Source organism: Apostichopus japonicus, chromosome 8 (genome assembly GCF_037975245.1).
Source record: "Apostichopus japonicus isolate 1M-3 chromosome 8, ASM3797524v1, whole genome shotgun sequence".
Classification (NCBI taxonomy): Eukaryota; Metazoa; Echinodermata; class Holothuroidea; order Aspidochirotida; family Stichopodidae; genus Apostichopus; species Apostichopus japonicus.
In genome coordinates, this window is record NC_092568.1 from 31,442,848 (window position 1) to 31,467,367 (window position 24,520).

At 34.7% G+C, this 24,520-nt stretch overlaps 1 protein-coding gene across 7 annotated transcripts in view; it reads left to right on the forward strand.

Annotated features, from left to right (window-relative positions):
• LOC139971586 (neurexin-3-like) overlaps nt 1-24,520 on the forward strand; it is a 158,197-nt gene that overhangs the window by 16,053 nt on the left and 117,624 nt on the right. The window contains exon 1 of one of the 7 annotated variants that reach the window (XM_071978201.1): nt 23,472-23,997. The exons of the other annotated variants lie outside the window; for them this stretch is intronic. The gene's annotated coding sequence lies outside the window, so the exon portion shown is untranslated. Of the gene's footprint in view, nt 1-23,471; nt 23,998-24,520 lie in introns of those variants that run through there. 7 annotated transcript variants of the gene reach the window in all.

Here is a 24,520-nt window from a genome sequence, read left to right on the forward strand (position 1 = left end):
TTTGGTATAAATTGCCATTTAAAGTCATAAGTTACTTGAAGTTGAATATTTTCAGCACTTTTAATCCATTCCATCTTGTTTCTAAGACACCATTTTATAAATTTATATCACTATATAAATTTGGTAAATAATAATAATTTTATATTATTCATTAATTTGCCAGATTTTCAATTCATCAAGGTTATCAGTATATAGCCATGTACTTCAGCCCATACAGTATTAATACATACAGTACTGTCTAAGAAACATTTAGTATTCAAGTTATCATAATGTTGAGTAGTGTGAAAGGCTCTCTCTTATTGAACACACCATTAGTTACTGTGTTAAAACCTACTCTACATTTTTGTAGAGCAATAAGAACATTTCAATTTGTATGTCATTTTGCACAGCATTTTCCCATGCAAATACCTGAGAAATTATTCCCTGACTGTACTATAAATTGTCTTTGCCTGTTAACAGTAAACGTGGACCATGTAATATATACATAGAGACATATATATCTATATCTATATATATATGTGTATATATATATATATATATACTGTACAGTTTATATGTTGCACAGTCGATTACCTTCTTCTTGTTGCTACACTATACTCATTGACACACATATTAACCTACAGGATACTGTCTGTACAGTGAGTCATCATAGCCTATGGTTCAATTCATCCGATCCTCTGGGATTAAACCCAGTTTTATTTTAAACATTAACCTCAGAGCAGTCTTTCCCTTTGCGTATACTATTGAGCTACGAGGACAGAACGATTTGTAGATCAACGTATCTCCGACCATTTGTTTGGCTCAACGGTGCCTAAGCAAACTAACGGATGGAACTGTACATGAGTGTATATATAGACGCTTAATTACGAGTGTGATGATTGGCGACAGTTAAATGGCCTCCGATGTATTTTATGTAAACAGTTACAAGTATTTTACCAGTTTATGCTAGATTTGTGTCTCACTTTAAAACAATCTTGACATTGATTTTGTGAAATATTCGATGCAACGAGACAGGGAATAAAATTATGCGGTTTAATATTATGGTTTGTCAAGACGATTGTTATTTCAAATATTGACAAACATATGTAAAAACAAATAGCAATGATATGTGATTTGCTTTTAAAAGTTATTAATACAAATAATGATTTTAAAATTGTTTTGAATAATAAAATGAAATCTTAAATTACTTTAATGGCTAAGTTAATTGTAACTTAAATTTGATAAATAATGTGTGTACATTGCTTTAAGGGGAGAAGAAGGAGGAGGAGGCTGTAATCTCATGTTAATTATTTAGTTGGTTTGTAAAAAGCGAATGGAACAATTGACAAATCAAGTGCTACCTAACAAGCTACTTTAAAGTTGTTGTTAGTGACTTTTTGAAGAATGTGCAGTCTTAGGACGATTCCTAAAGTGAGCAATTAGTAGGCATATCTACTCAAATCTTCTCAATGCTTTCCAACTTTTTTTGAAAAATTTCCTCCATATTTTTTATTTGTAAAGGCATATCTCCTCTTGTATTAACTGTTTTTCACCACATATGGGACTAATTTGCATTGCTAAGTGCCTACTGTATATATGTATACAAGTATGTTATGTACTCCATTGTTTCTTTCAATCAAAAGTACACAATTTGCCAATTAATTTTAAAAGCTTCATTTCCCATTTTAGGCCTTTTGTTTGTCTCATATTCTTTGCAAGTCTACAGGTCCAAACATTTCAAACTTCTCCCTTGAAACCTAAATTCTGTAAATCGCAATTACTTGAAAGTGCAAACACAGACAAAAAGGATAGAAAAATGTCAATAGGTACCCCATAGGGGTGAATTGTATGAATATTTCTCTACAGTTGGCTGCATTCTAAATGAGTTGTGCACTTTTCATTTATAAAAAAAAAGGATGGTTATTGTGGGTGGATTTTAAGTAAAATGAAATTCAGAACTCAAAGTACATGTATACAAACATGCAAACAATAAATTATTTGCTACAATGTATTTGCAAACCAGAATCACTCGTTAGTTGCTTGAACATGGTTCTTTAAGAGGCGGTGGTGTGCTAAATTCGGGAAGGGTGGGGGGGGAGGGGTGCATAGCCACTATGTTTAGCATTAGTTGGAGGTAGGATTTTCAGTCAGGGAAGTTATTACATTAAATCTGTCAGGAAGATGTAGATCGCTCCTTGGGTCACAGGAGAGCCTACCATAAAGACCTCATTCCCCTACCAAACTCAGTTGGGAGAATTTTCAATTGTCCATCCCTCTCGCCCCCCCCCCCCCACCCAAACACACACAGTTTGAAAGCCTTTTCATGTCATTGCTAAGAGGTTTGCTTTCTTCCCAGAGTCATCTTTGCCTCAATAACAAATAAAAGTAATGCCTAGATCAGTGCACCATTAAACAATGACAAGTATACTAAGGTTTTAAAGCTTAGCCGCTAGGAAAGTATGGTAGGCTACAGAACTAAGGTTAAGTCTGGGTTACGACTGTTAATGAAGTATGTTTGGAGATCTGAACAACAGACATTCTTGATTTATAAAGCATATTTCTGTGGTGACACAAATGAACAAAGTATGTTTGGTCAAGTTTATCAGAACCAATATTAGTGCCTCACAACCAATAGTTCTCCAAGAGTGAACAGGTAGCGGTTTTAGCACTCTACACCCATGGCAACCGTGGTCACTTCTATCTTGTAGGCTTGACTTGTTGTCATGCAAGTCTGTAAATAGTCATGTCATGTACTCATGTGACTAGATACATTGTGAAGAGATACTCAGTACTCTTCCTATGCAACCAGGTGCATGTAATTGATTGTTCTTTCTTAGTAAGAATTTGAAATATAACAAAGGTTCTCATTTCCTGGGTTAAACTTGAAATAGTTTTATGGATATAAGATGATGGTCATGCAGAGAGAGCAATATATAACAAGGATTGGTTTCGTCCAAGGTATGCCCTGAATGTTTGCATCACCAGAGGAAATCACATACACCACTGAATACTATTGTTAATATTAAAATCATTTTAAGTTTTATAGATTGATGAAAGTCACCCTTTCCCCTCCCTCTAAAATCATGGATAACATTGACATCTAACAGTCTTATTATAAAGGATCATCAGTAATTAATATCACTATTGAAAAATTAAAGCTCTGTGGGCAGCATTTGCCATGGTGACATTACTGACATTTCCAAACTTGTGTTGTGTCAAGTAAGAAATGACATTTATTAGGCTATCTTTCCAAGCTTATAAGTTACTGACAGATTAATCTCCATCTCCCCTTCTTAAGTACTCTCTCATTGCGACTTCAAAAACCAAAGTTGCAGGGTCAGTGATAACTTGCAGCTGGGGGAGGGGATGAGTGGAGGGCAGGATGCTGATAAGTTTCAAAGGCAGTTTCAACACCACTGAGGATTTGTTTGACACCTTGTCCCCAAACCTCAAAACCGTTTGATGCGATCCATGAGTTCACTCTGGCTTGACAACTGATCTATACAGCCGCCCACTATTATATTTTACATGATATTTCAATAGCTGCTCAAGATTATGCATTTGCAAATTGGAAAATGTCAATTTTTTGTCTTGAAAATTATTAAAACTATTGAAATTTGCCTAGATGTCCTCTTTAGATTTCAATTTTTATTATTGTTATTATTACTACTACAGTATTATTATAAAGAATGTTTCTGAAATATTGAATATATGACTAGATAACTGGTGCCACAAAGTGGTTTTTATAAAGGAGCCATCTCAACCAGCACTTATATATATTTTTATGTATATTTTGTTAACAAGAAACTCCCATCAATCTCTCCATAAAAAATTAATTTTGTATTTATTAAATCCTGTTTATCATGTCGATGTCATTCGACACGTACGATTATGTTTCCTCAGTCACTCAGATTCAGTCCATTCCAAAGAAGAGAAGAAGAATAAATAAACAGCCCTAATGAACTGTTAAATGAACGTCAATGGCTGCGGGGATAATTAAAAGCTTGTTTGGAAGGAATCTATTAAGTACGCTACTTTCTATAGAAATCCTCTGATTGATGGTACAGTAAGATCGATTGTTGCTAAAACTCATGATTCATTCATTTGCTCTAATTATTGTCAATGTGCATGTTATTAGCGGGAAGGATAACTTTTGTTCCACAAAGTGATGAGGTTGGTCAAAAAATTACCAAGCCTTCTAAATGGAAAAAAAAATTAGAAAAAAAAAAAATTAGAGAAACATCAACAAATTTCTATCACTGATTCACTATATTCTTGTTATTAGTTTTTGCTTTGATGGATCTGTAGGTGTATTGTTAACTTGTTGCCGTAGTTGTGCATTAACGCAACGGGTTATAAATAGAAGGCGAGTGTATGAATGAATAAGGTGGAATCGCTATAATCATAATGGACTATTAGAGGTGATTGATTAGACAGTTTATACGATATTGGTATGATTAATGTTGACATGATGGTAAGCATGCCTTCAGAGTCAAAAGCATGATGGTTGTTGTACATGTCGTTATTTGCTTTTCCTGAATTTATTTGTTCCTTGAAGCATTGCAGGTTCAGTTTATTAATATGTGATCTTTGCAGTGGACAAATAGCAATTTTGCAGGTACAGGACATCTGCCTTGAGTTTATGTTGCTAAGGGACAACAAGTCACTATAGTTACCCAAAGATGCTAGATATGCTAAAGTGGTCATAGTTCTTTGAAACATAATATTTGAGAATCCCTTTGGGCTGTTTTTAGAATGTTTTCTCCATGATGTTCATAATGCTTGGAGTTTATTGTAGCATTCCAATTTTGGTAATATTTGAACAAACGGTCGTTCTATAAATTTGCAAGGGAACCTTTGTATATTTGGCAGTGTAAATTACATTAAAAAACAAGTAATTTAGGCAGATCCAAATATTTTTTATAAGCAAATTGTTATTATGAGTAGCTATCCCATGGATACTTTTCTAAAATAGTATTTGTGCCCAGGATTTGGAATTTCAAGTTCGGTTGGATATTTGCTGGATTCATCCAAAAATTCAAAAATCCAAAAATAAGGTCCCCGGTTCGAGTCACTCCCAGATTAATGTATGTCTTCCAGTTACAGAGTTGTTGACAATTAACAATTCATAATCATGGACGTTAAATATGAATGTAAGAGACTGACTTCGGTCAGCTTGCGGCTTTGATAAGCCAATGATGAGGATCTAATATACATACATACATACATTCTGGCAGTCATTCCTGCCAGATTTACTGTTGGAGTTTGGAAATTAACTAATCCAACAATTTCTTTAGGGTAGAGAGTGGTAGGTGATGGGAGAAGGGTGGGGGGGGGGGTGGTTGTTCTTGGTGGTTGTGTGAATGAAAAAGTCCATATATGTAATTATGTATGTGCATGTATGAATTTAGATCCTGGATCCAGGAACTTGCGAAGAAGCCTCTTTGGCTTAGCCACAAGCCAACCGAAGTCAGTCTCTTAGATTCATATTTAACGTCCATGATTATGATTTGTCAACAACTCTGTAACTGGATGACATACATTAATCTTGGAGTGACTCGAACCGGGGACATTACGATTGGAAGGCAGCGGCATTATACCACTGAGCTAACACTCCAACACTAAAACGCATATATGCTTGCCTTTCTACTCATGAATGATATTCAGTGGGTGAAGTTTAACAAAAAGATCTTCTTTTGTATGACTTTGCAGAAGGAATTTAACTATATTATTACAACCTACTGCTTACAAGGCTACAGTGTAGAACACACAAATATAGTCTGACATTCCTTACCTACGGCATATCAACCAACAAGTCATTTCATGACTCCTTCCAAGTTACATATATGGCATCATCAGAAACAGAGACCTGACTGGGAAATTATAAAAACAATTTTAAAAGAAGGAAAGAAATTATTGGTGAGAGCAGGATTCGAATCAGTGACATTATATGAATGCATATATGTCCTGGCTCTAAATTAGGCAGACCTTTAAAGACCAGACCAGACTTTAAAGAACTTATCGTTGCTGCCATGCGATACAGGTAGTTTCAACCAGAAACAGTAACCATGGAAATGAAAGTTTCATTCAGCATGTGTGCGCTCATTATACACGTACACTAAAGCTTGCTCCTTCTGGTATCTCATCTTTAGTTGGTATATATATATATATATATATATATATATATTGTACCTTGCAGATATCAGATTTTTCCAGTTGAGTCTCGTAACACATGAATGAGTGATTTTTAACACCCGGTGTTTATCTACTACTGCGTGATGAAATGTTCATTGACAGCAGAGAGATGTAATGTTTGGTGTTCAGCTCTTTGTGTTTGACTTTGTCATGAGAAAAACTCATTGATTAGGATTGTTAAACGAGATATGAAAGTTTCCTTTTTTTCGTAATTTTCTCGTCTCTCAAAAAGCACCTGTTCATTATAAAAGAGGAAATACAAAGACACAGCTGAGCAAACCTAATAAATGTTATAGATTTTCTGACTGAGGCCTGTTTTGTCACTTCTGGCTGCTTTGCCAATGTTATCTTCCTGCCTCGCAGGGGTTGTCAGAAATTCTTTCGATCTGGATCTTAAATTGACCGAAGGAAAAGCAGAAAAGAACATCAAGATTCATCGTCAAGAAGGAGAGGAGTCATCTCTGCGTTTCATCCCCGATGTAAGAAATGTCAAGGGTATTGACAGCAGTGTTCAAAACCAAAAAATCTTTACAATTTGATGAGATACCAGGGGAGATGGAGTCTCAAAGACGGTGTTGATTTTGGCCTCATGTCGATGGGAGAAGTAAAACCCGAAAGGTCAATGAGCAGCACTGGCAGTATATATGAAAATCATTTCCACCGCTTGTTACGATACGAGAAGTGACAAACATGCACAGATTTTACCGCAATTTTTATCCAGAAGTAATTGTGTAATCTAGCAAAAATTCAACTTACCAATATTTCGGTAGACTTTCAGCTGTTCTGGTAAGAGCTATGACGAATTAGCGCAATTTTTTATTTTGGTGCTCTTAGTATGTACTGTAATAATAATAATAATAATAATAATAATTAATGCAAATTTATATAGCGCCAATATCCAGAGGAAAACCAATGCTCAGTGGCGCTAGTGCTTAGGGAGGGCAGTCAAAAATAGATAAGTTTTGAGTCTGTTTTGACTTGGTACATCGTTATAGCATTTCCCACACTGTCATCCTCAAATACATGTAAAGAATTACAGGTGTGCGAAACTCTGAAAAGAAATTTGTAAACTTAAAGTTTAAGAAATGAGATTTATGTAATTAATGCAATATTTGGTGACTTTGACCAGATGTGAAATGGATTAATGAATTTAACAACCTGGGCAACTACTGTATTCTGATTATTTGACTTTTGAAGCTTTCTATTTGTATTCATAACTGTATTTAACCTAATTAATGAATCTAGTGTATAAATTGTACCATATGAATTAATGTTTGAATGCATTTTGATGCTGCAGTGATGCTTGGTGGTCGGTGAGTACTGTACTCACTGTACTGTACTGTTGTCAATGTCGGCTTCCCTCTTATCTTTTAAGTTATTTCCACCTTTCTGCTGTCAGTGAGAAGTAAAGCTTCGAGGAACATGCTTCAACTTTTAATTGTTTAATCTAGCAGGACAGGTCTGTGAGCGTGGCACCTTCCTTAATTGCCATTCACTAAATCTTACATACCTAGCTCTTTGAGCCTACTATACAGTAAACAACAGAATCAATCACACACCGCATATATCACTCTTTTTGTTTTCCTAGTACTAGCTAATTTATACTTTCAGTTGTTTGTGACCAAAACTGTCAGTTTCATATCCTCACCCGAGTACAAGGAATAAACGTCAGCTTCAGGAATTGTCTCAGTCCTGGGTTATGTAGTACTTTAATATATCACTGAGCTCAAATTCAGTCACTTTTTAGTTTACATTGTTTTCACTTGAAAAGGTCTTGTCACTCCTAACGACCACTCCAAACCAATACTAACAAACAAAAACCAATGCAGCAAATACTACAGTACACTATACACATCTCATTATCAATATATATAAATCTCTCTGAGCAGGTTTCTACAAACCCTGCTATTTCCACTCTCCATCTGTGCTATTTACCCTAGGCCTCCACACTGCACCAGCAGACGGTATTAAAGTTACTCCATCTAGAACTATAAAATTACGCTCCAACACTAGCGTCACATTTCCTCCAGCTTCCTTCCTAATCCCAGAGATATTGTTAAACAGATTCTCTGCTTTCATATTTTTGCCTGAATTCTTCTGTAACAAGATATTTAGCTGCCAGGATTACAGCATATGCACCATTAAAGTTGATTTAGTGTGTATACAGAGCAGCAGTGGTAACAGCAATCTTGTCATCTTCCTACTGTACCGCAGAAAAAAAATAAATCCATTTGTCATTTCCCAAAATACTCTTCTGGCTTGCTGTAATTTTCCTTGATTGGAGTCCCATCCTGATTCAAGGTCGGAGGATTTTTTTGTTTTTTTGTTTAGGGTTGTATAAATAAATATGTATGTATTGTATACACATGAATCCGTTTTGATTAATGCGTAGTGGTTGTTATAATACTGCCTCTTTTTAGTTTGTTCTTTTGTTTATACTGTAGATTTCTCTTCTGCTCCTTGTCTTGCTTTCATTTTATTTACAAATTAAATCCCTAAAAATACAAATAAATAAATAAATAATGGATAAATGTTTTAAATGTGTCCTTAGAATTAAGTCTTTGATCAAATAATGAAACCAATGCAATGTATGGACTTAATGTATTCCAAAATGCTTTTAGAAGGGATCCCTTTCCAATATTGTAAAATGGTTGTTTGTCATAAATTAAATTCTCTGTACTTTACTGATACTGCCATATATTGCATGTCATAGTCGTTCAGGGAATTCTTCCAAAGAAAAGAATTTGGCAGTGAAGAATTTAAACTTTTTCCTTGCCTGAATTAGTGGTTGCATAAATTGCAACGTATGTACTACCAATTCAATTATAATGCACGTACGCGAACAATTATAATTTTGTGCATTGTTCTATTTGGATGTTCACATCTTTGTGTACTGAAGAATTTGTACCTTCACAATTTGCTACAACTACAGCTGCAACTTGATACATATTAAACAACAAATTCTTAATAATAGTCCCAATGGCATATTAATGTCTACATGAGCAGCTAGGATTGTGCAATGTTCAATTGCTCCCTATATCCAATGATCGAAACATTGAGATTGGCAGATTTTTGGTAAGGTCAGTTCTTTATCTATCCCATAACTAACCTGGGATTAGCCTCAAAGGAATTACTGTAGTTAACATGTTTTCGACTATAGATCTTTTCTTCTCACACTTCCAGACAACCAATTCTAAATACATGGAATCTTGCCAAGCAGGTCATCCAAGGTGTGCCACCAAAAATAACACACTCTTTTGAAATATACGCTTCCTCCCAAATGCAATTTTCTTTTTGTCTAATTTGGCCTTTCCAAAAGTTTCTGGCAATAAATTCTTAGAGATGAAAAAAACCAGTCGATTTTTTTCTTTTGAGACAATTAGAAAAGGAACAAAGTAAACTGAAGATCGTTAAGTAGTCCAAACGTTAGAACTATTCAAAGCTCTTCATACTTATTTAGGCATACATTGCATTCAAAGATTTGACTGAGTAATACACAAATTTATTTCAAAACATTTGTGTCCAAACATGGCCAGCTTCTAGACCTTAGTCTGTTTGGCACAGTACCAGTAATGGTATAAACATACTTGTCTACAGCTTTAATTGACTTTTCCCTCAGCAAGAACTATCACTATTCAGCGGATAGTTTCAGTGTTGCCTCTATCTGTCCTGGGCCTGAAATCGCAGTCTGTTGACAAGCTGTTAGCAATTTTGAATTGAGCTCACATCAAGATATATCTCCCCAGTTTATTACCCCCTTGCACTGAGTCAGAGGATCTAATTCACACTTTCATTTCTTAGTGACAGAAGAGAAAACTGCTGAAGATCAAGGAAATGGGGAGAAAAATGGAAAAAAAATAAAAGTCTGTGCCTTGTAAATGTGTGAATGTTGCCTCTGATTCCTTCTCCTTACTGTACATTTTACAGAAAATGTTTAGAATTTACTGCCCTGTCTTGGCATATGAACCGAATGCCCTACTGAAAAAACACAGTGCATTTAGAAGGTAGAATTTATGCAGGAAGACTGGAATATGGGGGCTTGTGAAGGGAATACCTGTACCTCAAGCATTTATGTGAAATGTACCGTTAATTGTTGAAACTTTTCAATCTGAAATATTGCTATTCATGTTAGGAAACGTTACCATAATTATAGTTATATATGTTGGAAATAAGAATGATGGGTATATGGAAAGCTTAATTATAGTACTCCAAAGTCTGAGGTCTTAAGACTATAGGGGTTAAAGTCTGTCGAAATAAGGGATTACAAGAAGTGTGCAGTATATGAAATCACACGGATGGTGAAAACTATCAATCTATTAAAATTCTGAGTCTTCAAATCAGTCTTTGTGATCAACTAATTTTACCATAACAATGTGATTCATTTTTGGTTCCCTCGGAAACCATATAATGCTCTTCCAAAGGTGTTGAAGGTTTATCAGAATGCAATGCATGTCTAGGTAACTTTCTCATTCTTGATATGGGGATAACCTTATCACAAATTCTCAGGCAGAAGATGAGGTAGCAAAGCATGTTCAAATGAAATGTACTGGAAATTTACTTCAGTACATTTTGAACGTGACACAATGAATGAATGAGTGAATGAATGAGTGAATGAATGAATTAATAAACGAACGAACGAACGAACTAATGAGTGAGTGAAATGATTGAATGAATGAATGAATGAGTTTATGGGTGAATTAATATATGAGTGAATGAATGAATAAGTAAATGCGTTGAGTGAATGAATGAATGAATGAATGAATTAAATGTATGTATGTATTGTTTGTATTTTAGATCCTCCTGCAAGCAGGAACTCGCGAAGATGCCTCATTGGATTATCTAAGCTGCAAGCTGACCAAAGTCAGTCTCTTAGATTCATATTTAATGTCCATGATGATGAATTGTCAATTGTCAACAACTCTGTAACTGCATGGACGACATACATTAATCTTGGAGTGACTCGAACTGGGGACCTTGTAATGATTGGAAGGCACCGGCGTTAACAACTGAGCTAACACTCCTTGATGGAATAACGGAATGATTGAATGAATGAATGAAATGATTTGGAATAATTTCTAATGTTTCCTAAATTATATATCAACAGCAATGTTGCACTGAAAGTGTTTTATGGCTAGCTGAAATGGCGGTAAAATGTTCCAAATTTTCAATTTAAAACGTGAACTGTATCACACTTTTTCTCTGCTGATTTCCGGTTGTATGTGTCAGTTGAATGCTCTAGATTGTAGGTATATCACTACATAACTCTGTTGTTAACTTTGCACATACATGTAGCAGGCATGAGTTTTTCCGCGAATTCGCGGAATATCCATGATTTCCTTTCTACCTCCAAGATTTAAACCTCTCAGTTTCTGTGCATTCTAACAACAGCATTGTATCATTTGATCCATCGTGCGCATGTTTTTCATTACCAATGGATGTCCAACCTGCAGGGGGACAAAAACTATATTATTACACACTGTAGGCATTTGCAAACTGGAGCCTATACCGCAATTTTTGCAAAGTTCCGTGATTTTTTTTACCCCAGGCTCATCCCTGATGTAGCTAAATGAAGAGACCACTTTATCAGAGTATGAATGGCGATTTATCTTCCAATTAAAACAATAAGATGAAGGAAATAATAGAACAGATGGTCGTTTCATAGCTTTGAAGGAGACCTTCGACATAAGTTTTCAATTTTTCATTGCATGAAATTCCCTGCAACACATGCTTCATATTATATTTGCATCATAGCATCGTATACCATTTTACAATGTGGAATCTGAAAAGAATCTCCTTTCCTCTCTGGGTTGTTGCTTTCAGAGGTCAGTACCCTTAATTTATATCCTGAATCCTAGCTCATTCAGGAGAAGCTCAAACATTAGAACGTGATCAAGTTGGAAGCACCATTTATTAAAGGTGATTTTTCTCACACTTTTCTTATTAAGTCTCTCGCTATTTCCAGAAAACCGATTTCATTGGATTCCACGAGGCTCAATTATATATCCTTTTGTTATTAAGATTAGACATTGTTAGGCTCTTCCTCTCATTCCTTCAAGAAATAAAGCTGGATTTGCTCTCACGAAATATCTGGAACCTTTTGCGTATTCGGACAAATAATGAAAAGAATCGACAAAAAGCAGAAAGCGTCTTAAGAACGCTACAATTTATTATTTCGAGAGGGAGGGCAGTTTTTAAAATTTTAACGGTCGTGGATCTTATTATCTGGAGTGCTTTTACAATTGAGGTACAGTAAATTCTCTTTGCTACATCTGACAGGGGATATTTGGAAACTAAGTGCATCTTATGAGGTCAGTGAAGTTTAATTGATAAGTCAAGAGGTAACAGGATTAGTGCATGGTCGCTCTTCTGCAGAGGTGAAATATACCCAGCATTAGAATAAGTTTATAACAAATTTGAAAAGAGAAGAAAACACAATTTTCTCAGTCAGGTTTTCCTTGGTGATGTTCTCATTGTTTAGCCTAATGATATACATGCAAAGCATGATAGTTCTGCTGTAATGTGGAAGACTGGAAAAACTTGAATTATTATTTTATTGATATTGAGAAAATGACATGCATGCATGCAAAACAGAATAGTTGAATGTAAAAAATAAACAATCAAAAAAAGGAAGAAAAAACCGGAAAGATAGAGAGCGATAGAGAGAGGGAGAGAAACCAGAGTGAAGAAAAACAACAAAATAATGGCAGCAATTGGAATGATTAGTGATTAATAAAAAACAGATTATTTCTATAATTGATATTAGTACTCAATTGGAGTTGAGACGTAGATTCTTTAATGACATTAATACTGTAATTATCTGATGAAATTGACAAACATGTGATGCAAATTATATTTTAACTGGTTTAATTGAACTAACTCACCAACAATTGTTAACTACAGTAATTAATGTCATGGAGCTGGTAATATCCACCATATTGTTTAACAGTATATAAAGGATACAAAGCTAGCTGACAGGTTGAATGTGAAAATGCTACAACATTGAATGTTAATAATATATATACTGTATAATCTTCCATTAGTTCTGTTTTGGGTTTTAATACTCCTAGTATGCAGTGAGTGTGTGTATGATGTTCCAAATCGAAGATTCGCCAGACTGCTTTGTCATTATAATTGCAGCAAGTAAATAGGTAGATGTTTATTGCAGATGCATGTAACCAGCGGGAAATAATTTAGTGTTATGCATGCTTCCTGTTGATAGCAAGAAGGGCAGGGAGAGGGGTGGGGGGGGGGAGGTTCGCGGTGAGGAATATAAGGAGAAGGGGAGAGACAGGAAAGGATTTTCCTCACAGATGGTTAATTGTAAGTAGTATGGAAGATAGTCAGCATGTATTCGCCACCTGCATTTTCCACCAGTATTTTCCACCTACATTATTATTAAATTAATTACTCTGATTGACAGGTAGTTGTTTCACACTTAATATAGAAAAAGGAAATGTAACAGTACTCAGGTTATAAAGATTTCCAAATTCTGTTGAGTTGTGCACAAGGGAAAGCTGCATGATAAGAGACATTTCACTATATAAATAGAAAGTAGCTTCTGTATCTTTTGTGGTTATACTTTAGGGAGACAAAATGGTGGTGGCTTCTCTCTGTTATCCTGCATTTCAATTAACCAATTATATTGATCATTACGACTGGTGTATAATGAGCTATCAGAATGAACTTTGAATCTGTCTCCCTCCCCCCCCCCCAAAAAAAAAAGAAGTAGAAAGAAGCAAAAGAATAAAGATCAGGGAAAATTCCCCTTTCATTCCCTCCAATTCCCAATTCAGTTTTATTTTGGAGGAGGGGGGGAGGGAGAGGTATGGAGGGTGGGGGGCTGACATGTCTTCATGACTGTGCAAACTGAGGTTGGACTTTTATTTTTATTCTTTTATTCTTATTGAACCCAAATATGCTAGTCTGTATAATTATGTAAAACAATGGTCACTTATGATGTAACTTCGCCAAGCATTTTACTGACTATCTTCTTAGAATTTTTTTTTCCACCGAGAACTTTAATTTTATAATTTTTAATTTAGCACACTGTTATTTCTGGAAATAATTTTGGACGGCCCAAAATTACCAGAAAGTTAATTTTCAAAACTATTATAATTTTTTAACATATGTACTAAAAGTTCCGGCAAAATACTGATGACCTTTATGCAGATATTATTTCTCCTTAAAAGAAGAAAATGAAGAATATATGGATAAGGTATATCCTTTCAGAAAAAAAAGGAAAGAAGAATGATACAATGTTATCACATTCGAATTTTTTTTATTAGTCTGACACCCTTAGCAATACTGTATTTTATACTCCACCCCCCCCCCTCCTCTAACCTAAAAGGTAAGAAAAATGAAATCTGATATGGAATCTCAATTTAAGGCAATAATTGGTAACATTCATCAATTGATATATGGAAATATATATCACAGCACTGAGCCATATCTTTGTATACATTGCCTGTAATTGAATCAAACACACAAATTTACACAAGACAGGTTTCTGATGTGAAGTACATATATGTCTTGTTGTCACTAGAAGTAGTTTCTTGGACAGCCAACAGAGTGATGTCAAAATTTTTATTCTGCATATCCTAATGTTTATAGGTAGAGGGTATCCTATGAGATTTTTGAAAGAGATAAAACCAAAAGTAACTACCTGAGGGAATTTATGAAATTTATATACAAAGTATTTTACATTGGTGAATATTCTTTCAATTTGCTAGGAGTCGATCTATGAGGTGATTGAAGGATGGAGGGAGATGAAATGAGATAAGACGGATATAAACAAACTGTTTCTCTTCTTCTTTATTCATATATTGATCAAAGCTATTTCCCTCATATTTTAGTAGCAATGCAGTATTTCCACCTCCCCCTGCTCCCTACTTCACAGCCTAATACCCCAAAAATGATATTTTGTTTTGCATAATTTGCATTATTTACTATTTTCTCTGGTATACACTGTTTATCAAGAGCTATACTTAAATGTGGGAACTTTAGAAGGAAAGTTGGATTCTGCTCTAAAAAAGACTAAATATTTTTAATTATTTTTTTTGTTATCTTATCTTTTGTCTTTTACTTACTTTGCACTTTTCACTGTGCCACAAGCGTCTTTTTGATGGAAACTGGTGCATTACAGATATTCATTATTATTATTACTACTTTAATGTTACTTAACTTCATCTCACTTGGTCCTAATTGAATACCTAGAAAAGCCAAATATTTTATACTTGTCTAGTTGCTGATTAGAAATGAACCGAAGTAGTAGCACTACAGAGTACAAAACATGCTTAAAGAAAGAAAGAATTCAAAATCAATCTTTTAGATCCTTTAACAAATTTACAAGGTTTCAACAACAAACATAAACTTTTCATATCAACCATGATTAATCTACTTGGAGAGAAATAAACATGACTTAAATACATGATATTTATACACTGTTTTAACTGTGCTGTAAGATGATGAATGGGAACAGAGTCATGCAAATCTGTTGCCACCAAGGTAGAACATGCATAAAACAGAAACTATGGATTCCATTCCTCTCTCCTTCCCCGTGCTATGCTCTTATGATTCTATCTATCCTATATCTTTAAATATCACATTTGAAGAGATGTATGTCTCATCTTTCAGAGGAGGGATTAATTTAACACATTTTATTATCAACAATCATAAATATCAAACAGGCCTTATAAACAAAATGTCTGGGAAGTCCTTTATCAGTAGATAAGTATAGATGACCCTAGCTCTCTTTAAAGATAACTGCATGACATAGATCAGAACTATAATAGATCAAGTTTGACTTACTCAGATTATTATTTTTTTTGTCTCTAAAAAGAACTTGAGAAAGACAGATCCGTTTGATTAGATTTGTTCAGCTGTTTGTTTCCACAAGCATTGCTTGCATGCTTCCTTCTTGTAACTCCTTGAAAGACTGGGTGACATTGCATGAACTTCACATTCATCTTAACAAGATGAATGTGTAATCTGGCATAAATCTGTTAGTGGATTAGAATTTCTAGACTTTACATTGGACTGTCTATTGTAAATATATATGTACTACACTGACAATTTGTAACAACTGGCTGATGCAGCGGTATTTATGATGTGAGCTTTCAGCTGTTTAATCATATCAAGATGATTATTGTTCAATGTCTGTGGGATATTCCATCCCTAATAAAGACTGGACAGCTCTGTTGGCAGAGCACTGGACTTTGTAATCCTGAGGTCACTGAGTTTGAATCCCATTCTAACTAAATAAATTCTTTGCTCTGTTCCCAGTTAATATTCCATTGTGCAGTGCTTGTTTGAATTAAAATGTGTTAGTATGTGGTACTGTATTAGTGTATGTGATACTGTGTACTGTATTTGATACTGTAGTATGCTGTATACTGTAGTATGTGACACGGTATACTGTATGTGATACTGTGTACTATATACTGTATGTGATACTGTATTACTGTATGTGATACTGTATTACTGTATGTGATACTGTATTACTGTATGTGATACTGTGTACTGTATTGATACTGTAGTATGCTGTATACTGTAGTATGTGACACGGTATACTGTATGTGATACTGTGTACTATATACTGTATGTGATACTGTATTACTGTATGTGATACTGTATTACTGTATGTGATACTGTACTACTGTATGTGATACTGTATTACTGTATGTGATACTGTGTACTGTATTGATACTGTAGTATGCTTTATACTGTAGTATGTGACACGGTATACTGTATGTGATACTGTGTACTACTATACTGTATGAGATACTGTAAATTACTGTATGTGATACTGTATTACTGTATGTGATACTGTATTACTGTATGTGATACTGTATTACTGTATGTGATACTGTATTACTGTATGTGATACTGTATTACTGTATGTGATACTGTATTACTGTATGTGATACTGTATTACTGTATGTGATACTGTATTACTGTATGTGATACTGTATTACTGTATGCGATACTGTACTTACTGTATGTGATACTGTATTACTGTATGAGATACTGTAAATTACTGTATGTGATACTGTATTACTGTATGTGATACTGTATTACTGTATGTGATACTGTATTACTGTATGTGATACTGTATTACTGTATGTGATACTTGTATTACTGTATGTGATACTGTATTACTGTATGTGATAATGTATTACTGTATGTGATACTGTATTACTGTATGTGATACTGTATTACTGTATGTGATACTGTATTACTGTATGTGATACTGTGTACTGTATTGATACTGTATTACTGTATGTGATACTGTATTACTGTATGTGATACTGCATTACTGTATGTGATACTGTATTACTGTATGTGATACTGTATTACTGTATGTGATACTGTATTACTGTATGTGATACTGTATTACTGTATGTGATACTGTATTACTGTATGTGATACTGTATTACTGTATGTGATACTGTATTACTGTATGTGATACTGTATTACTGTATGTGATACTGTATTACTGTATGTGATACTGTATTACTGTATGTGATGCTGTATTACTGTATGTGATGCTGTATTACTGTATGTGATACTGTATTACTGTATGTGATACTGTATTACTGTATGTGATACTGTATTACTGTATGTGATACTGTATTACTGTATGTGATACTGTATTACTGTATGTGATATTGTGTACCGTATACTGTATGCGAAACTACTATATATACTGTAATATTCTGTATACTGTAGTATGCTGTGTACTGTACAGTAGGTATGTGATATGTAATACTGTACAGTAAGTATACTATATAGGATGAGATACTGTAAAATGTGATATGATGTTAGCATTCTAGTTACTTGAAGCTTTATTTTGTACAATAATATGATCAGTGATAATGTTCATTTGGTCTCTCAATTGCGAACTTATGGTAGGACAGATGAATATTCGAATCTAAGTTTTAGCTTTTACCTTGATAACATTAACTGTGCTAGTGAAATAAGAGAAACAAACTTAAGGAATAAGTTGTGTAAGATTGATGTGAATTGCTTTACAAACTGACTAAACTGCACTTCAGAAAAAGTAAAGATGATACATTGCAGCTTTTGTATACACTAAAAGCCCTATGTTAAGGAAATATTACCATGGAAACCAAGATATATACTCAGTCATTTCCTCAAAGATATCCACAAGGAAAGGTACTAAAAAGGTAACATTGTCTCAAAATACTTAATTTACTGTAAGTGCACAGTATTGTAAAAAGACACATAAATGGTTAAAAAAAAATGGCAAGGAAGTTTTGTCTTTTCATAACTTTAAGAGAATTATTTCCTTTTAACCCATTATCACCAGCAGAATGGTAATTCATAATTGTATAGATCCGAGGTCACTATAGCTGCTGTCTCTCTCTCATGCTCATGAGAGTTTGATTTACTAGCAATGGATTGCGTGCAGGATTAGCCTGGATGTGTAATATTTTTATGGTGTGTATAGCTTAATGGTTTAGGAGTCTTACTGCACAGTAAATCATTCTGAGCCTTGGAAATGCCTTTGGCATTGTTCCAGTAGAAAGATGGAAAAATTTGTGATTTGTGACTGATCTTAAAATTACAAAATGTGACAGTAGTGAAAGTAGTAACATATGTTGGTTTGCTTAAAATATGTACCAGGAGAGCAGGAAATGGGTAGAAAATAAACAGTGGTGTAATTTAAAGGAAATATTGATAGAAATGAGATGGAGGATGGGAAAGAGTAGGGTATGAGGGGAGGAGGGAATGATGAGCCTCAAGCTGTGCAGGCTCATATCTGACGTTATTCCTACATATAATGATAACAGATCAAAGATTTTTGTGAAATCACTGGAAACTGCATCTATCAACACAAAATCAAAACCCTTGCTTACAAATGTAATGTGTGCAATTCTTACCAATACTTGGTTGCTCTGCGTTCGTGTAGTACACTGTTGTTAAAGCAGCATTTTGCGTTTGGTCGCCTTTTTCTACTTTTTTGACATGTCCATCAAGTTTTTTACATATATCAATCACAAAACAGCAAACTAAGATATAATCCAAGTTTTTCCCTGCCAACAACGTTTATTGGCGAGTAATTAAGGATATTTGCAGATAACGAGAAGAGTTTCCACGATAAATTCCACATTTAAAACTAAACGCATACAGTTCCCCCCAAACCCACTAGTTTGAATTCAACCAATCAGAGATGCAGGTTTAGTATGAGTTTGCGTTGGTACAACCAGGGAGTTGTTATGGAACTCCCTTGTACAACTGCCATATAGACTGTACACACATAAGGCATGGTGTTGTATTACGTATTGGTCAAGGACATGAGTAGTGTTTAAATATTCATATTATGGGCGAGGTTTATTGGGATCCCAACGGAAAATATCTTGGAGAAAACAAAATTGAAAGTTGCAAATTTTTCGACTTTTATGCCACCATTTGAAGTAAGATTTAAATAGATAAGCTAGTTACAGTATGTATGTCTTTATGGCATAGTGGAGTCAATGAGGTTGAGAAAAATCATAGAAAAGGACGCAAAATGCTGCTTTAAGATATTGCTTCGGTACGTTGTTATTAATTTTGGAAATATGAAAAGCTCAGTATTCACAGTGATCTTGTTCTAAATGGAGGCAATTGTACACATATATACAACCTTATCCCCCCCCCCCCCCCCCCCCCTCCTTCATCCTGTTTAAAACTACAAGTAGTCAGACTGGCATTTTACTTAAGCAGACATCCTAAAATGTTATTACACTTTTGCTGGATTCTTCTGTGGTATTCAAAGAGTTCATGGCACTTTCATTTCAAAGGATACCGTCACTTCTATGAGCAATTGTATTATTGCCACATTCTGCCTGTAGCCTAGTGTTTGTAAAATGAGGGAGATCTAAATAACATGGGAACTCTGTGGCATTTCCCGAACAGCTACAGTACATATGCATGTGGAATGCTAGCAGCGAGTTTGACTGTGGAGAGATATATTTAACAAGATTGAATTTATGATTAGTCTTTTCAAATGCTCCAGTTTACTGGCCATTCTGCCGTGGTATAACTAGAAATATGGGTGAGGAAAGTAGTGAAGTTTGGGTGGGAGACAGAAAATGAGGAAGGGGCTTGATCAGGGATGGGTGTAATAGGATGAGAAAGCAAAAACACTCTATGTATTTTATTGTTAGTGTTAAAGAAAGTTTATACAATAAAAAAATTAAAGCATTTTTGAAAGACAAGGGAGAGAGGGAAGGGTGGGGAAGGGGTGAATGGCAAGGGGAAAGTTTTCAATGATATTCTGGTTCTGTTGAGTATGTTTTGATAATACACCATTTGTTTCCCTATAAATTCTTTAATTTACCTTTTTGGTTATTTAATTGATGACATTAGGCATGCCTCATGTACAGTCTATTCACATATTTCTGTAACTAAACAGTTACTTGCTGGATACAAATACTTGAATAAATAAAGGAAAAATAAATAAGAAATAAAAGGTTGGAATGTTGTAAACCTTGGAAGTGCACCACAATCAGTCCAAGTTGTTTTCCTATACCACTTTTAATTTTTGAATTGAGGTTCATCACTTAAAATGACTGTACTACATAGTCTAAGAAACACACCATTTAATATAAAGTTGGTCAGTTCTTCAGATTGCAACACAAAACTCAATGGGAAAACATAAGTCTTAAAGATGGCCTCAAGTTATTTCCTTACGATGCAATTGCAAATTTGGAGAATTCCAGAGATTTAGCATGCTTCAAAGGTAAATATCTTGAAAATAATAATTTTAGCCACATTAAAAGGACCTCAACTTGTTCTTTTAATTCTCTGGGAATATAACCCATCAAGTCTTAAATTCTGCCTAAAGTCATCCTTTAATGTTGAAGTGGAGGGGAATATTTTTTTTGGTCAATTTTGTTGTCAGTGCACTCTTATCTGAGAACATGTAACATATACTTAGCAAGTAATGCATATTCATTAATAAGATTTATGAATATTTAACATTAAATGATTTCTGATAGATATACTTCATAGAAAGGTTTTGAGTAAATGTTGCTTTAAAAGACTTGTTTACATCATTCAAAATAACACCAGGTTCTATTTTATTATTTCTGGCTGTTAGCTGCTCCTTAGCCAACCAGTACTCGGTGTCCCGACATAATTTGCACAAGAAAATGTAACCGAGAAAAGGGATATTGACACAACTTGAAGCTTTTAGCCTAGTTGTGTGTTATAAAAGGTGTTTCCTAGGTAAGTGACAATAGTGAAACTTGAGAAATGGCAAGTGTTTCGCTCGACACAGGAAGTAGGTGGCATTTAGAGTTAATTCGTTTACTCTTACAAAATTGATCACAGTAGGTGCTTTACAGCCCAATTCAAGAGCGGTAAGTGGACTTGCTGACCGACTGATGGGGGGTTTTATGTTATTGACAAGGAATAAAAGATAAGGGAGCCCAGCATCTTGATTTAGCGGTATTCTTTGCACTGTTAAAGAGCGGTTGCTAAAGTAGAAACGCTTTCAAGTTGCTTGGTGGAATATAATTGTATGATTTTTATACCAGTGTAAATGCTTTGATGGAAGTGTTGGTACACTTTATTAAATTTTTGTTAATGTTGTGTATATTTATGTTGTGGTTGAAATTTGGCTGTAGTTCTTCATTATAACCTAACATTAGTTTATTTCAAATGATTTTTAAAGAGGGGGAAGGGTGAAAGGGCCAGAGGCAAATGAAGGATTTAATAAAAGGGGAGGAGGAGGTGAGGCTACAATGGGGTCATTGAACCGTCTCCTATTTAAGGGGGTCTAGGAATTCTTCCCCAGAAAGAAATAAAATGTCAAATGTTAATATATTCTGAGGTTTATGTAGATTACGATATAGGTTTACACAAGTAAATAATGTAAATAAGTAAATAAATAATGATAAACTTCAAAATTCTTTCTGGGAGGGCCATAGTCAAATGAGGGATTTTATAATGAATGGAATGCTGCCATCTGGTCACTGAAGCCATCTCCTATGTAATGGTAGGGTTGTCGCGGATGACCTCCCAGATAAACAAATCTAAAACTTAGATTTTAAATGGTGCATTCTAAGAATTATTTAGAGTATAAATTAGATCTACATAAGTAACAATAACCACAAGGATTTGCTAATAAATACATTGTGTGAGATTGAAAAAAAGGGTACACCTGTAGCAGTGGGCTATTCCTTTGAAGGCAAAAAATCACTCAACCATGTATTGGAGGGAGTATACCCCCTAGCTGGCCCCCTCGCCTGTTGCACACATCGGTGACTAGATGTATACACATAGTACATGCAACCACTCTCACTTAACAAGTTTTCACTCTCACATGTAACATTTAATGTTATTTAATGTTTGTTTTATAAAACAAAGCTCATTTTACGCAAGACCTTTCAGAGTGCAGCAAGGGTTATTTCACCTCAGCTCTTGGCTATTTCAAGCCATTCCCCAGACTAGGCATGAATATAAACCATGATCAATTTTACATTCTGGCTGCAACTTAGCTAATTAATCAGAAGGAAGTACATGAACTTTTCAATCTCAATCAGTTACTTTCATTGTGAGCTGTCACAAGCCATTCATTGGCTTGTATTGTAAAGGAAGAAAGTAAATGTATACCACCTTGGAAAAGCTACTGAACCCAATGTAACTATAAAAGTAACCAACACTGTTTTACGCTGTGATTTATGGTTAAGTACAGTCTTTCCGTACTGTAGGTAGTTCTTGAATGTGTGAAAATATATTTTAATTAAAATTATATACCTCTAGGGGTGATCTGCATTGGAATAGAATGCTAACTTCTTTTAATACATGGTCATTTGCATACATTTGCATACATGTTAAAAGCTGGCTACATGTGTATGTGCAATATACCACAACTTACCATTACTTAAATACAACTTACCATTACTTAAATACCACTAACCGTAATTAGATTAATAGAAACATATTTATCGAGAAATGCCTTTCCTCAGTCATGAAGAATTTTACTTGTCTTACTCACAACAAAATTTCAAAAAGATGAAATACTTTCAGGGCTATGTAAGATCAATAAGCTAGAATGCAAAGAAATTATTGTTGACATTTAATCAAATGTGCCAAAGGTTTCAATGTGAAACTTGCCACCACTGTTCCAATGCAAACTATCTGTGTGAATAATATATGTGGTAACATTGATCGGTATTATGATGATAATACATGTACTGTACTGCTCTTTACACGGTAATTAACCTGAGAATATAAACTGAGCAGATCCAGCTCTCCAGCTCTCCTCCTTTCTCCCTCGCAGCTCAAATTTGTGGAGTGCTCAAACTATTTAGATATTTAACCTCTTGCCTTGTAATTAATTTTTAGCTCTGAAAGTTTCCCTTTGCATACTTCAATCGTGGCAGAGTAAATGTTGCTGCACGGCCTTCCAAAGGATGTATACTCAGCCATCGCAGATCCGAGCGCCTTCCCCTCGGAGTGAATCGTAGACATTACCAATGCAAACATGTCTACCCATACAGAGTAACCACATCGCCGCAGGGAACATTTAATCACCTCACGCTAAAATTTGATCTATTTAATATTCCTCTCCTGCAGTTATTTTCTGGCACATTGCTTTTTCAAGAGTACTAAAATGCAAACTGAAAAGATAGCAAAACATGCCTATGAGACAATCAAGCATCTTTGTTGGCAATCCCGGCAGTATCGTATCGTATGTCCGCTTGGAATTCCTCTTTATTGCCTATGGTGCTGCATTCACTCATATCTTAATTCTGTAGCGTTGAAAGACGAGAGAAACAACATGAAGGCTACATAGTTGACATTGTGTTCACGGTTTGTATGTTATTGTTCATGAACTGTTAACATTCATCATGATGTGGATGTGTATAAATAACTTAAACAGCTACTGTGGTTGAATGTATTACTTGTAATGAACATTTTACATAATTTGATTACATCATTTATTAATATACTGTGCTTCTAGCTGAGATAGCAGTATTTAGGGTTTTAACGCTGCGCATGCATAACAAAATTCTAGCACCTGCTTGTTTGTAATATTATTATGTATTAATGGAAACTTCTGCTTCAGTTTAATAGATGTATAGGCTATTGCAGGAATAATGCCACAGCATTCTTGTGTCAGTATCAACATAGCATAACACCTTCTAACTGTGGTAATGAACAGTAAATGACACAGCATGCCAGTAACATTGTAGGTGCTATCAATAGAAGACATGGTTGAGAAGTAAGTGGTCTTGAACAAAAATAGCATAACACCTAGGACTAGTGGTAATTAGGATTGTAACTTCACAATACTATGTTATTTAAAAGTCAAAGGTTATGATGAAGATGTACA